Source organism: Pelodiscus sinensis, chromosome 2, assembly GCF_049634645.1.
Source record: "Pelodiscus sinensis isolate JC-2024 chromosome 2, ASM4963464v1, whole genome shotgun sequence".
In the NCBI taxonomy this organism is placed as follows: domain Eukaryota; kingdom Metazoa; phylum Chordata; order Testudines; family Trionychidae; genus Pelodiscus; species Pelodiscus sinensis.
Genome location: NC_134712.1, coordinates 227918383 through 227934986, shown reverse-complemented (window position 1 = coordinate 227934986; position 16604 = coordinate 227918383). Strand labels below are relative to the sequence as shown.

Here is a 16604-nt window from a genome sequence, read left to right as displayed (position 1 = left end):
TTAAGAACTGCCTCTGGAGTCAGGACGTGGGCTTAAGCAGACCTCATGTATGAAATCCAGGAGTTCGAACTTAGAAGAGGGGGCTACTGTTCCCTTAAACCCCCAATAAATGGTGCCCTTGTGCTTGGCTTCTGTGCACAGAGGCAGAGAAGGTGAGGGGTGTCTTATACCATCCCTTTTGCACTGGGGTGGGCACAATCTCACCCCTTCTTACAGTTTGTAATGTGTATAGGAAACACAGTAATCTATAAAATACAAGTTTCAATCACTGAGCCAAAATCATTCAGGGTATGTCTACACTACCCCGCTAGTTCGAACTAGCGGGGTAATGTAGGCATACCGCACTTGCAAATGAAGCCCGGGATTTGAATTTCCCGGGCTTCATTTGCATAAGCCGGGCGCCGCCATTTTTAAATCCCGGCTGGTTCGAACCCCGTGCCGCGCGGCTACACGCGGCACGAACTAGGTAGTTCGGACTAGGCTTCCTAGTTCGAACTACCGTTACTCCTCATTCCACAAGGAGTAACGGTAGTTCGAACTAGGAAGCCTAGTCCGAACTACCTAGTTCGTGCCGCGTGTAGCTGCGCGGCACGGGGTTCGAACCAGCCGGGATTTAAAAATGGCGGCGCCCGGCTTATGCAAATGAAGCCCGGGAAATTCAAATCCCGGGCTTCATTTGCAAGTGCGGTATGCCTACATTACCCCGCTAGTTCGAACTAGCAGGGTAGTGTAGACATACCCTCAGAGTGTAACTCCATTGGTTTCACTCCTAAGAGAACTTAAATTTTCTGCAGGATATCGGATGATGTTTCATGTGCCTAAACATATCATCATGATCTTGTTTTCTAACCATATCCCTGATCTCCTTTTGCTCCTGAGAGCAGAGAGTGGGAGACATTGTCCAGTGGGCCAAACCCATGACTGGAAAGCAACAGATACTGACTTTTGAACCTTTTTTTGATACTGACTCTTTCTAGTGCCTAAGGCAAATTGTCAGGACATCTGTGCCTTCATTTCCCTATCTATAAAATGAGGTATGAGTAATTCCCTTCTTCACAGGGTGTTGTAAAGATAAATGAATGTTTGCAGGGTTCTTTGGAGATCACTGGCATTAATCACTTAACGTTTTCTGATTTGTTCCATTCTTGTGGGTCTAACTCAGTGTGGAAGCTTCAGGCAGCTTCAGCCTTAGACTGAAATTATGCCAAAAAGGAACGAGCATTTCCTCAGTCCTTCAGCCCTGCCAGTTGGAGGGACATATTTGACAGGTTGTTTGGTATGGGTTTCTGTGTGACTTGGCAATGACACAGTACCTCTTGCTGGCGGTTAGCATTGGGAAACGGATACTGGTTTATGTGGAATCTGCTTTTGGCTTGGCACAGGATCACTTCTGGGATGACAAATACCACTCCCAAGGACCGGGGTTCTTGCAGTAGTGGACATAACTTGCTGTGTCTTCCTCATGCAACTAATATTTAATTGGCAATTTTGTGACTTTCTCTCATACCTTCTTTCCTCCTTGTCCAGTGTCTGAGTCCTCCTTTTAGGCCTGGCCTTTGAGGGCCACTGACTGACAGAGAACTTGGTAGTTATGCAGGTCCATTAAGCGGCTACAGGTCCCATAAAGGAGACAAAAGTACTGTAACTAGAAGTTAGCATAAATCCTGGCAGCCGTTTTAATCCTCTTACCAGGCTGTCTGCTATGATTTATCTTCCCATTTAATTTGAATACTGTTGCATCTTCGGTGTTCTAACACAGTGGAACAGCAGGGTCATTTTTCTGTTTTTGCAACCACGTAACATGAGATGAATTCAAAGTGCCTCTTCAGGACATAGTCACTGCAGACTGGCACTTTGTTCATCTTTGTGGTAGAGCCATTAGGTTCTCAAAGTCCACATCAAACTCCTCATTCTAAAATGATTCTCATCTCATCAGCATTTACCCCACCCCCTTTCAGACACATAATGTTTCTATTGTACAGAGGCTGTTTTTCTGTGGAAGTGGCAGGGATTTCAATATCATAAAGACGGAAGATAGGCTTTGATATACTGTCAGCAAAAGCTGAATACTGTAATTTTAAGCAATTTTCTAAAAGCTTCCCTTACCCCCCTTCTCTGTGGTTCACCCTCCCCTCCCCTTATGAGCGACTCTGCCACTTCTTTTGCATGATGCTCACACGACAAATTAATGTAGTGCTGTTGATGAGAGACAGAGAGTTACTGTGAGCATAGACTCTCCCGTCTCCATTTGCTATTACACTCTGGCAACTTCAAAGGTCTAGTCATCCTGTTTCCATCTTCCCGTGGGTCTGCACGGCCTGACTCAACTGCACGGTTCAAAAGTGCAGGCTCAGAGGGCTGGCGACTGCAGCCCCACCCCTGCAGTGCTCTATCACATTAGACTTAGTGACAAGCTCTGACGGACTTGGTCCGTGTGACAGAATTTTTCCCTCCTCCTTCTAAGATTAATGATTGCGCTGGGAGGATAATGCTTTTCCCGTTTTACTCTGAACTAAGGCAGCCCTTTGTGCAGAGCCTTTTTTTTTTTTCGTACAAATATTTAATCTTTTCCAATCTGCCCTTCTGCACTGCCTGGCAGTTCCTGTCGCTATAACCATGCTGTTTGTTTTAGCTTGTAACAAGATGCTGTTTTGAAAAGTGATGCAAAATTCAGATTACTGTATGAATTTAGGCTTTATTTTGCATGAGGGCTTTTAAAGGCCTCTATAGATTTTTTTTTTGAACAAAAAACCCCCACAACTTTTCTTCCCCAGTAAGAACCATTTTTCCCCTGAAAGGGGAAAGGGTACACGTAGAAAAGGCTAGAGTTGTGCCTGAATAATTTTCAAACTATTCTACTCAGAAATATTGTGGAGCTGTGGTGACAAACGTTGCTGTGCTTTTCTTGTACTGTAATTTGCTTTGTGTAGCAGTGAACAACTGCAATTCCTATTGACACAAGTAGGAAACTCAGTATCTTTTAAAATTAGGCCACTTTCTGGCTGTAAGACCCTGATTTTCAAAAGTATTTAAGTGCCTTGCTCCCATTGATTTCAATGTGAATTGTGTATGTAAATGCTTTTGAAGGTCTGGCCCAAGGTGTCTGATTTCATGAGCCCATGTGACAATCTCGGCCTTAAATGTATTTGTGCCTCAGTTTGCCCATTTTAAAGTGAGCACACTAATAATAAAGCCTTATATCAATATGCAGCTCAAAGAGTAGGCTTCTTTTTCAATGGTCAGAAGCTTTATCAAGACTGTTTACTCACACTCAGAAGGAGCTGAAATGATATGTGGTGCCAGGGATTCCTTCTCAGTCCTCCATTTTGGGATAATGGCAGTTTCCGTCTTCTCTTCTTCTTCTGCCCAGTGATCCAACAGCAGTTCACACCTATTTTATAGGTGGCCGTTCTGCATTCCAAGATGGTAACGTGGCATGATGGTACACACTAAACATTACTTGGGCTGCATCTACTCTGGTCAATGTAGGAACTATAATTTGCCACAGTGGAGCTCCAGTGGCCCTAGCTGTAATGGGACTTTTAGTGTAGCCTAGGCACTGTGTTAGCCATCAGACAGTCTGGACTAGCTCTGAGTAGGGTTACATGATATGTCAGTTAACACACTAGTATGTGGTCCATGCTAATATCCCCACTAGTGCTACTACTGGTGGAGCTATACCCATGGTGGGAAAATGTAGGGGGGAAAAGGCTAGCATAGATACAGCCAATAAGTAGACTTTCATTAAAACAGACTGATCACTAAGGGGGTTGTTAGTCTGTAACTTTAAAAACAATGAGTAATCCTGTGGCACCTTAGGGTACGTCTACACAGCAACGTTATTTTGGAATAACTGAAGTTATTTTGAAATAACAAAATGCACATTCACACAGCAAGCCATTATTTCGAAATAATGTTGAGCTGGAGGACTTCTTATTCCAACTCCTGTAACCCTCATTTCATGAGAGTAAGGGATGTTGAAGGAAGAATGTTCTTCCTTCAACTTCTGCTGTGTGGACAGCGCCAAAAGCCGAATTAAGCTATTTCAACTTCAGCTTTACTATGGCCTGGGGGAGCATCTCCTCCTAAGACAGGTATACAATAGTGCATGTGCCCAGAAGTCACTTTGCAGTGAATGTCCGGGAATGAAGGAATGGACTGGACCTGCTGAAGCACTCAATTCCCATCGGATTTTATTCAGCCCCCAAAGACTATACTGCCATTGCTCCTCTCTCCTGTGTGCTGGTGCTGCCATTGACCCCACCCATCCTACAGGAGGAGGGATCCACTGTGTCTGACTGAAATCCACAGAAGAGGCATAAAGGAGACACCTTTGATGAACACTAACTCCTGCCTGGCAGCTCCATCTTAATTCACAGTAGCAGTAACTCTTTCTACTGTGGTACCACCCACTTCCCCAGCAGGGATGCCAGGCACTGGACAGACAATCTCTGCTCTAAAGGGATGGAGCAGGAACTCTCAGTAAGCACAGAATTGTCATAAACATTTCTCCACCCAACCCCACGCAAATAGTGATTGTAGGGTAGGAAAGGAAAGGAGGGGGAGAAAACTCTGGTTCTATCCACGGTGCCCTGACAGCTCTGGGGATACCCATTATTACACTGCTTCCAGCCCCTGTAGTCAGAACATCAGGTCAAAAGCCCTTGCAGTAGCAGGTTTGGATCACCTTTATTTTCTCATTGCTGCCATCTTTTATATTGCTCCGGTTGTGACTGGGTCGGTCTCTCTCTTCCAGCTGAATTACCCCCACAGTATTAACTACAGTCTTAAGGCTATAGTAACCCTTTCTTCTTGTGTAGCCTCTCTGGAGGAAACAAGAGTCCGAGAATAGGCAATAATGCAGCACAGGAGATGTTTACATTACACACCATGTGGATTTTAAATGGCTTTTGGCCCATACTTACTCAAGCTGCCCATCCCCAGGATAGGTCTCCTTCATGCCTGGCTAATATGGACACCCTACTAGGGATTTGGCACCCTTGAAAGATGCAAAACTTTTGGTTTAAATAATGTCTCAAGGGAGTACAAGGACAGGTAAAAGGTAATAGAAAGGAAGAATGGCCCAGTGAGAAGAGACTTGGATTCCCTTCTCTGCTTTGCCACAGGCTTCCTTTGTGACTAGGGCACAGGGAGGCTAACTGATTTGCCCTAATTCCCATCTATAAAATGAGATAGTAGCACTGCCCTACCCAGGACCAGATTAACTCTTCTGGAGGCCTGGGGATATTAGATTTGTGGGCCACCTTATGCTCCACAAACGGTGGGGCTAAAAAGGGCCTCAGAATGTGGGAGGGGGCTCCAGGAGGGGGCCCAGCAGATTGGAATAGGGATGTAAGCAACTACTCAGTAAGCCGTCTCCGCAGTTCAGAAGGGGGGGACAGGAGAGACAGAGCCATTCTATGTACTGCCATTCCTCCCATCCCCACTGGGTTGGAGCTGCAGCTGCTGGGAGCTCCATCCACATGCTTCCCTCTCTGCAGGCTCTGACCCCACAGCTCCTATTGACAGTATATGGTGGCCAATAGGAGCTGTGGGAGGTGGTGGCTGCAGGTGAGCACAGGGCAGCATGCAGAACTATCTGCTCCTTCCCCTCCCCAAGGCCTTTGCCACCAAAGGGAAGCTGTCCCAGGTGGCACCCTGCACTCCAACCCCCTGAGCCCCTTCCCTTACCCTAACTCCTACCCAGACTCCAGATCCCCACCCCATGGCAAAGCCTACCCATGGCAAAAACGAAGACTGGTAGACATTTTTTATAGCAGCTAAGCAACCCTTTCAGAATCAGTCTCCTCGCATCTCATCAGCTCCTGAGATACTCACCTACTGCCCCTTTGGCTATTTCTACACTACAGAGGTTTTTCGGAAAAACAGCCATTTTTCAAAAAAAAAAACTTCACTTACGCCACACTGCAAAAAATAAAAATAAAAAAAAATCAAAAGATCAGAGGGGTTTTTCCAACATTGGAAACCTCTTTCTATGAGGAAGAAGCCTTTTTCTGAAAAAGGCGTGTATGGACGGGAAAAAGGGAGTTCTTTCAAAAGAAGAGGAAAGAGGAAAAGCACACTTCGCCAAAGAATCAATGCCTACAAAACAGACATTAGACAGGATCACAAAGAAAAAAGAGTTTCTTGCCATTTCAACCAGAAAGGGCATTGTCTTAACGACCTGATTACCTGCATCCTGCTTCAAAGACCTTTTAACACCAGACTTCAAGGAGAATCCTCTGAACTGTCATTCATACTTAAATTTGATACTTTACACCTAGGTCTTAACAAGGACCCTAATTACCTTACCCATTACAAAGATAGCTTCCCCAATTATCACCTCTAATATCATTAGCTCTCAGACATTTACCTCCCCCCTCATCCTCCTTCTGTTCTGAAATTTGATTTGTCCTTTTCATATGTGTTCATTTTTTTGATTGTATCCTTTGGTATATATGGTTGTGCCAATTTTCTTCCACAATTTGATCTGAGGAAGTGGGTCTAGCCCATGAAAGCTCATCATCTAATAAACCATCTTGTTAGTCTTTAAAGTGCTACATAGTCCTGTTTTTTGTTTAAGTTAAATATGAGTTAGTGTGACCCTTTAGCAAAAAGGGAAATATAATTCTGGGATGTATTAACAGGAGTGTTGTGAGCAAGACTTGAAAAATCATTCTTCTGCTCTACTCTGAGCTGATTAGGCCTCAACTGGAGTACTGTGTCCAGCTTTGGGCACCGTATTTCACAACAGATGTGGAGAAATTGGAGAAGGTCCAGGGAAGAGAAGCAAAAACTATTAAATGTCTAGAAAACATGACCTATGAGGGAAGACTGAAAGAACTGGGTTTGTTTAGTCAGGAAAAGAGACGACTGGGAGGGGACATAACAGCTTTCAAGTACTTAAAAGCTTGTTACAAGGAGGAGGGAGAATGTTATTCTCCTTAACCTCTAATGATAGGACAAGAAGCAATGGGATTACATTGCAGCAAGGGAGGTTTAGGTTGGACATTAGGAAAAATGTCCTAACTGTTGAGATGGTTAAGCACTGGATTGAATTACCTGTGGTTATGGACTCTCCATTTTTAAGAGTCGTTTAGACAAACACATGTCAGGGATGGTCAAGATGGTGCTTAGTTCTGCCATGAGTGCAGGGAGCTATACTTCATGACCTCTCTAGGTTCCTTCCAGTTCTAGACAAGTAAATCCAAAGGAATACAGGTTGAGATTCCTGAATATTTTGTTTTGTATTTTAACGCTGTAGTGATATCCCCCACTCAAATAATAAAAAACCCTGTCCTTAAAAGTAAAAATCTGGAGAAATAGTAAAAGTGATGATTGGTTAAAGCCATCAATGGAATAGCCCCAAAATGTCCACTCGTCAAAGTTGGCCACTGGGGCACTAAGGTTCTATGAAGTACATGCCATAAAGAAGGAAGACAGAACATTGAAATACCTGTGTTGGAAAACCCAATCAGGCCCTGTACATGAAAAGGTCAAAACTCACCTACAGGCAAATACTGCCTCCTTAAGAAGAGAAACTAAAGAAGCCTTCCTCCCAGACCCATTTACATTGTCCAAATATTGAACAGTGGAATATTGTGAGGGATCTGGGTTACTGGGCAGTGAACTGGCTCATTGTCCCAGAATGGCAAAACATGCCCTCAGTCCTCATTCTGCCTAATTGTCAAAGCTCTAATCTGGCTTCTTCATAAGAAAAATCTGTAGAATCAGACACACTGGGACAAAGGACATAAAACTAAATTCAGGAATGTCACTCAACTCTGGACAAGTTGGGCTGATCACCTATGTCAAAGCCCTGGAAGTTATGAAAAGTATCAAGCCCTCCACCTGTGAAAAGATTAAAAATAGCAGTGGTGTAGAACAGGAATAAAACAACTGACTCCCATGAATACGGCAATATTCCAGGCCCTTTTAAATTTCTGCTGGAGCTACTGCCTGCGTGGTTCGGACAGCACAGAAGAGCTAGCACGGGGAAGAGAGAGGAGGGAGGCTAGCTCCCAACCGCCCCTTCCACCTGAGGCCCTGCCCCTACCAGAAGGGCCTGGACCTGGGCCCTGTATCTTTTCCAGGGGCCCAGCATTTCTGTTCTCAGCCCTACTAATTACTAAGAACAAGAAGTTTATAAAGCAGGTTGTATCTGGGCATAAAGATGTGTCCTCTTAGTTAGGTTTCAAACCAGGACAAACCTCAAGAATGGCCCTTCTGGAACTAGGGTTGCCAGATGTCTGGTATTGACCCAGACAGTCAGGTATTTTTACCTCCTGTCTGGTAAAAATTTCAGAAAATACAAGACACCTAAAATGTCCGGTATTTTCTGTTTTTTTTTCCTGCCAGGAGGTGAAAATACTGCACACCTGGCAACCCTACACACTTAGCAACTGGGCCCAGCCCCTGCCCCCCCTCCCGGCCCCCCTTTGGGCTCCCTCTCCCCCACTTTCCTGGTTCCACAGGGGAGCTGTCTTCTGGCTCAAAGCAGGGAAACAAGATGGCTGCCTGCAAAAAGCCTCAAAGGCCTTTCTTAAAGGGGACATGTTGGTTTTTTAAAATTTTTAATTTTTTTTTTGCTTAATAACTGTCGGGGTCCTTTTTGGTCTCCCTCCTTTTTTTTCTCAACAGAATTTTTTCCTGGGTTTTTTTTTGGGGGGGGGGGGGTCGGGAGGTATTTGGAATTTTTGGTTAATTCATCTGGCAACCCTAGCTGGAACTGAAGGGTGACATATTTTGATTTGCCATTGAAAAACATGAAATGAAATGTTTCATTTTCAGTTGATTCAAAATGAAACATTATGGTTTGTTGAACCTAATTGAAATGTTTAATTTCAGATCAATTTGGCATTAATCTATCTCTCTTTGAGTTGGTATCCTGTTTTATGGGAGTTTTAGTTTGGGTTTTTATGCTCACATTCCTTTCTATAGGCCAGGCTCTCTGGCTGGACTATATCTCCCAAGCTACATTGTGGTCACCCCTCCAGGTGACCCAACATGTTGCATTAAAGGAGTCTTGTGATATCAGTGCATCATGGGAGTTGAAGTCTGATTGGAGAGCCTGGTCCATAGATGAAAATTAGGGCTTCAGGCACTTGATCGACAACTCCCAGGAGGCAGTGTGGCAAGTCAGGGGGATGCAAATTAATGCTGAACCAAATGAAATATTTTGATTCAGGAATGGGTTTTTAAAAAATGTTAAAACAAATTTTTTCAAACATATATTTTTAGATCTTTTTATTCTGTAAAAAACTTTGATTATTTTACCCTTCTGCCCTTATTTGAGATTAAAGCAAATGTGTGAATATCTAACAGCTGGCATGATTGAGGCTGGGAAATAGAGAGGTTCTACTCCTCCAAGTCTTCCTCTTATTCCTGGCATAGCAACTGTTGTAATTTTACAACATATCTCAACAAAATGACATCATGCCACAGAAAACAGACTAATGAGGAGATGGAAGCACAGGCTCACTTTTCAGTGTGTAGGCTGGCTCCGATCGCCTGGACGAAGTTTAGACAAATCACACTGAGCTGTTCTGCTTTGTAGGGGCTGAATTTCTTGCTGTGTTACTGTGTGTTTATCTGAGATCTTGTTAAAACTGTTGTCCATTTCTCCTGCCTTTAGATCTTTTGCTTTTCTTAAATGCTAAAACTCCAACTGTGACCTCTTAGAGAAACTGATTCACTTCATCAAATGGATCCTGTAACTTTGATGTAGATGCTTTTAATAAAAAGATCCAAAATAAAGGAGACAAGGAAAGGTCTTTGTGCTGTTCAGAAATGCATTCAGAAAGAAAGGGAAATGGAAACCAGAAGATAAGCAAAGCAAAATATCCATAATTCCTTAATGAAAGGAACCGAATGTTCTCTGTGTTTGTGCAATATAATATGATAATGCAAAACACAAGTAAACATTACAGTAGAAACTAAGTTGCCAACAATATCCTTTAAGTTTTATAATATAAATATAAAATAAAGTGCAACATACTATACTAAGGATTTAACCTGGAAAACAGGAAGAAAAATACTAATTATGTGCCATTAATTGTGTTAACTTTGCTGCTACAGCATGAAATGTTGCATTCCCTGCCTTTATGATTTCAACTGCACAGGTTGAACATTGCATTAATATTTTTTCACTTAATTGTTTAATTTAAAAGCATCCTTCATTGATATGATTTGAGTAGAGACATGGAGTGAATTCTACCCTTCATGGTGACATTATTTGGCTAGAGTTAGTTTTCTGATACAATGGTTTAACAGGGCACAGAGCATCATAATATCATAGACATGAAGGACTGGAAAGGACCTCAGTATGTCATTTTGCCCTGGTCTAAACTAGGGAGTTATTTTGAAATAATTCCCCTTAATTCAAATAACAAGTGAAGCATCCACACTGCCAAGCCTGTTATTTTGAAATAAGGGGCTGGTTATTTTGAAATAACTCCTGCTTTCCATGAGGAATAATGCTTATTTCGAAATAGTTATTTTGAAATAGCAGTAGTGTGAACGCTCCACTGCTGCTATTTCGAAATAATTATTCTCCAGAGTCATTCCGGAAAAACAATACTTGCATCCACACTGCTATTGCATTCTTTCGACAAAAAGTCTAAAGAATAGGGAAAGGAGGGGGACTTCCGACGACAATAAACCTCTTTCTAGGAGAAAAAGGGCTTTTTCTGAAAAAGTTTTTTCAGAAAAAGGCTTGTGTGGACACAGAAGAGGGAATTCTGTCAAAAAAAAAGAGGCCTCCAGGAAAGAACAGAGGTACCCTGGTTGCCAGTGTGTCCAAACTCATCACAACTCTATAGTTCCTGTCTCTTGCCAGCTCTTAAAGCTGCAGGCACTCGGGACAAGCTTTGTGACAGGAAGCCATTCCTGGGAGCTGAACCTCACCGTGCGGCTGCCGCTGCCACACTGCTCCTGAGCTATGGCCAAGCCTCAAGCCCCCTGAGAGCCCACTGGCCCTTACAGGGAGCATGCCCAGGGCACCAAAAGGTGTGTGTCATTGTGGTCTGGGGTGGAGATCCTGGCCCTCCTGGAGGTGTGGGGTGAGGAGGAGACCCTGCAGGATCTCCACTCCCAATGGTACAATGCCAATATCTATGACCAGATGGCCAAGACCCTGTCTGTGAGGGGCCACCACCCCAGGAGCCTTGAGCAGGTCAGAAGCAAAGTGAAGGACCTGCAGCAAGGCTATGCCAGGGCTAGGGAGTGCAGCTTTCACTCCAGGGCAGGACCCTACTCCTGCCCATACTATGACGAGCTCCTCACCATCCTGGGGGGGGGGGGGTGCACCCTTCCCCACCCCTAGTTGTGGACTCGGGGCTGGAGACACCTGTCGTCACCCGCCCGGGGCTCCCAGGCCAGGAGAAGAAGGAGGATGACGAGCTGGGGGGGGAGGAGGAGGAAAGGGCCAGCAGTACCCTAGGGTGTGTATGTCTGCCAGGCATCCTTCAAGGCCAGGGAAGGATCATCAGGTGAGTGCTCGTAGTTTTTCATACGCACAAGATGGGGGAGATGGGCACTGAGCATCTAGGGGGCAGTCGTCACTCGGCCTTCTCAGCACGGCCCTTGCACTGCAGTCTATGCATGGGGAAGCATCCTTGGGCTCCTGCTCACAGGCTCTGGGGAGGCCACACACATGTCTGAGCCCCGGGGGAGGAGGGGATGCCCTCCCACCACCAGCCACTACTGGATGGAGGCTGGGGACAAGGGCACACACACGGCCGCATGCAGACTCTAGTGCTGCACACGGCACCCGGGCATGTCCGCATGCTTGAGGCAGCATCCGCTGCTGGGGACATGCTGCCAGGTGCAGGTGTGTGTGCAGAGCCCATGGAAGGCCAGGCTGCTCCAGGCCCTCCTCCCACCCATGGGATCCCAGTGTGGCCGGACACTTCTCTTACCTACTTGCCTGTGGGACGGGGACAGGAGAGAGAGGGGAGGTGGGAAGCATGAGCCTCTGGGCACCTGTGGGCCCCTATGAGGCAGGGCCTGCTGTCCTGGGACACCACCATCCTCTGGTCTGAGGGTTGTAGCTCACTGCTCACAGAGGAGGGCATGGCCTCTGGGACAGTGTCTGCCTGTATGACTTACTGCCTCTCCCTCTATTCTCCATAGCTGGACCAGCCATGACTGAGAGGCGATCACCACCAGCCGAGGCAGCCGCCCAGTCCCAGGGAAGCTGTAAGCACTGGAGGGTCCAGGGGGACCTCATGAGGGAGCATGAGGGCATCCTCCAGGACATGCATCAGACCCTGGCTTAGAAGGTCCTGGATGATGCCCAGTGGTGGACCCAAATGTGGGCTGAGCTGGTGCAGCAGGGCCAAAACATGTGTGCCACCATTTGGGAGATGATGGCATACCCAGCTCCTGTCCCTGCTTCCACCCCTGCTCCCACTCCATGCCAGCCCCCACCCTCCCTGCCATGCCAGCCCCCCCTGCCATGCCTGACCCTGCTCCAGCCCCTCTCCTACCTATTCCCCTATGCAACCCCACCCCCGAGGTCGCCGAGGTCTCTGGACCCGAGGCAGAACTTCTAGCTGCACCACTCCCAGCCCCAGCACTGAGCCCCCATGCTCCCTCCCCCATCCAGGTTCTGGGCCCCCTCCTCCCCAGTAACTTTTATTGAAAAACAAAATACAAAGTTATGTTTTGAAAACCAAATTATTGTTTTTATTGAGTGTACAGGGAAGGGGGGAAGGAAGGGGTTGTTGTGGGAAAGGCATAGGGGGGCAATACACAGGCCCCTAGTTGGGAAGCCCTGTGGAGAGTTACTGGGGTCCTTCAGAGAAACTCTCGCTCAGGGCCTCCTGGATGTGCACCCCCACCTGATGGACCTGGTGGATGGCAGCTGTGCACAGCTGCTCGAAGGCCCTTCCCTCCTGGCCAGCCTCTGCCCCCCACCCTGGTAAGAAGGCCTCTCCCTTGTTCTCCACAATGTTGTGGAGAACACAAGCGGAGACCGCCTTGGGGATGTTGTGTCCTCCACGTCGAGGCGAGTCAGGAGACACCTGAACCGTGCCTTCAAGCACCAGAAAGCATGTTCCACCTACATGTGGGCCCTGCCCAGGTGGGTATTGAAATGGTCCCTGCTGGGGTCCAGGTGGCTGGTGTATGGCTTCATGAGCCATGGCATGAGGGGGTAGGTTGCGCCCCCACAATTCAGAGTGGCATCTGCATGTCCCTACGTGAAAGTCACACTAGGGGAAGAATGTGCCAGCTTCTCAGAGAGGCTGGATTTTCTGAAAATGCGAGTGTTGTATGCCCTCCTCAACAACCCAACGAAAATGTCGGTGAACTGTCCACAGTGGTCGACCAGAACCTGCAGCACTATCGAGAAATAGCCCTTCCTATTGATGTGCTGGGTGGCTTGATGATCTGGTGCTTGGATGGGGATATGGGTTCCAGCTATGGCTCCCCTGCAGTTGGGGAACCCCAAGGTGACAAATCCAGCCATAATAGGGTCCAGGTCTCCCAGGCAGATGACCCTGCACAGCAGGACAGAGTTTATTGCCCTCACCACCTGCAAAAGGAGACAAACAAACACACAAAACAGAGAATCAGAGAGGGTACCTGAGCCTTTGGGAGGTCCCCCCTCCCTCTTCCCCTCTTACACCAAGGAGCCACCCCCTATGAGTTTGTCTCCCCTGCAGGGCAGTGTGAGGGCAGGACTACAGAACCCCCTAGGGACAGGGCTTCCCGCCCACCCTTAGCCCACCCCTCACACTCCTTCTTTCCCTAGTGTCCCCCTTTCCAGAACTCTCCCCGCCCTTCAGGGACTGCAGCCTGAGAGTGCCTTACCTCCATGAGGAGGGCCCTGATGGTGGACTTCCCCATGCTGAACTGGTTGCCCACAGACTGGTAGCTGTCTGGGGTGGCGAGCTTCCAGATGGCGATGGTGACCTGCTTATCCAGAGGGATGGTGAGTCATATCTGGGTGTCCCATTGACAGAGGGCAGAAGCAAGCCAGCCACACAGCTCCATGAAGGTGGCTTTCTTCATGTGGAAGTCTTGGAGCCACTCCTGGTCATCCCACCGCTCCATTACCACCTGGTCCCACCAGTCGGAACTGGTGTCCAGCCTCCAGAACCATCTCTCCACGATGGGGTGTGGTTGCAAGGGCCTTGCTCTGACATATAGGGAGAAGGTCTCAATGATGAGCTCAGTGTCGAACTCCTGCAGGACCATGAAGGCAGCCACCACAAACTGCTGCAGAAACTGCAGCATGGCCGTGTGAGGCCACTGCATGCCCTGAGGCAGCTCTGGCTCCATGTCAAGGAGTGTGCTGTGGCGTCCAAAAGCTGGGCAACCAGAGCACGAACTGCAAAAGCTTTGCTGTCCCTTGGAGAGGTAGGCAAGCAAGCAGCAGAAGCTGAACCGGGGGGTCCCTTTAAGCATGTGTCTCAGCTAGCCTTAGGCAACAGCACCCGGAAGCAACTGCTGACCTAATGCCCTTCCTGAACTGATTCCAGGTGGCCTTAAATGTGAGATAGCCCACGAAAGCTTATGCTCCAACACTTTGGTTAATCTATAAGGTGCCACAGGACTCCTCGCCGCTTTTGCAGATTCAGACTAACACGGCTACCCCTCTGATACTTAACAAATAGTCTAGTAGCACCTTAAAGCCTCTTGTAACTATTTAGTCTTTAAGGTGCTTCTAGACTATTTGTTGTTTTTTAAGTTTTTCCTATTACGGACTAACTCGGCTACCCCTCTGAAGGTTTCAAAAGCATCAACACAGCAAAAGTGCAATGAAAAAGTGATATGTGATTTTGAAAGAATGTATCCACATGCATCTGATGAAGTGGGTCTTTGCCCACGACAGCTTATGCTCCAACACTTCAGTTAGTCTACAAGGTGCCACAGGACTTCTCGCCGCTTTTGTAGACTATTTGTTGTTTTTTAACATTTTCCTGTTACAGACTAACTCAGCTACCCCTCTGAAGCTTACCTATTCACTGTCTCTTTTTTTCCTTCTCCCCTCCTTCTCCCTCCTTCCCTTATTTATTCTTGGATCTGGACTTCCAACACTCCTGTCATCTGAAGAAGTGGGTTGCACCCATGAAAGCTCATGATACCATCTACATGTTTTGTTAGTCCGTACGGTGCTAAGAGACTATTTGTTGTTTTTGAAGTTTTTTCTGTTACAGACTAACTCGGCTACCCCTCTGAAGGTTTCAAAAGATATTAGGCATAACAAAGGATGTTATATCTTACTAAGGTAGTGATTTTGACTTAGGGCTCTCTTTAAACTAGTTCATCAAATAGTCAGAAGTAAAGAAAGGGAAACATTTGTCCAGCTATCAGGAAAAAAAGGGATGTTGTTATTTTAAGGGCACACTTCAACAGGGGAGTGAAGGGAGAAATTACAGCAGTGATGGAGAGAAAGGACAGGAAGACTTTGAAGCAAATTTTTGTACTATAGTCATTAAAATTCAAATGGGCTCATCTCTGCTGGTTGCCAGATGGAGCAGTTCCAGAGGCTGTAATACTGAAGGGCTACATCTACACTGGCCCCTAATTCCGGAAAAGTCATGCAAAGCAGGTAAGTCAGAATAGGGAAATCCGCGGGGGATTTAAATATCCCCTGCGGATTTAAATAAACATATCCGCCGCTTTTTTTCCGGCTTGGGGAAAAGCCGGAAAAAAGCGTCTAGACTGGCACGATCCTCCGGAATAAAGCCCTTTTCCGGAGGATCTCTTATTACTTCCTTTCAAGTAGGAATAAGAGATCCTCTGGAAAAGGGCTTTATTCCGGAGGATCGTGCCAGTCTAGACGCTTTTTTCCGGCTTTTCCCCAAGCCGGAAAAAAAGCGGCGGACATGTTTATTTAAATCCGCGGGGGATTTTTAAATCCCCCGCGGATTTCCCTCTTCTGACTTACCTGCTTTGCATGACTTTTCCGGAATTAGGGGCCAGTGTAGACGTAGCCAAGTTGTTTGTAGCTTGAAGGTGATGGGAAGGTATACAGTAAGTAAAGAGCATGGGCGACTGCACCAATGCAGAGGTCTCTGGCTTGTTTGTGGGTGCAACAGGGACAGAATCAAGGGGGGCCCAGTAGTGCCCTGTTACAATAATAAATATCATGGTTACATCTGTGGTGAATATTTTCCAGAGACATTTGCAGAAATATAATACTTGGGCATTAATATAATATTTCAATAATGGGGAATGGTGTTGGTGTCTCTTTTGATGGCAACAGACATTTTGCTCATACAAACAGCTGTTAAAGAGACCAGATCAAATAGAACTTTGTGGCTGTTTCTAGACTGGCAAGTTTTTCCGCAAAATCAGCTGCTTTTGCGGAAAAACTTGCCAGCTGTCTATACTGGCCGCTTGAATTTCCTCAAGAACACTGACTTCCTACTGTAAGAAATCAGTGCTTCTTGTGGAAATACTATGCTGCTCTCGTTCAGGCAAAAGCCCTCTTGCGCAAATCATTTGCACAAGAGGGTCAATGTAGACAGCACAGTATTGTTTTGCGCAAAAAAGCCCCGATGACTAAAATGGCGATCGGGGCTTTTTTGCGCAAAAGCGCGTCTAGATTGGCACAGACGCTTTTCTGCCAAAAGTGCTTTTGCGGAAAAGTG

General features: G+C 46.5%; 1 long non-coding RNA gene across 1 annotated transcript in view; it reads left to right on the top strand.

The window, feature by feature from the left end:
- The window catches only part of LOC112544520 (uncharacterized), a 31111-nt gene extending 18529 nt beyond the window's left edge, over positions 1-12582 (top strand). Inside the window, exon 3 of the long non-coding RNA XR_003087852.2 lies at positions 12133-12582. This is a non-coding gene — a long non-coding RNA (uncharacterized LOC112544520). The remainder of the gene's footprint in view (positions 1-12132) is intronic.
- Positions 12583-16604: the final 4022 nt, after the last annotated feature.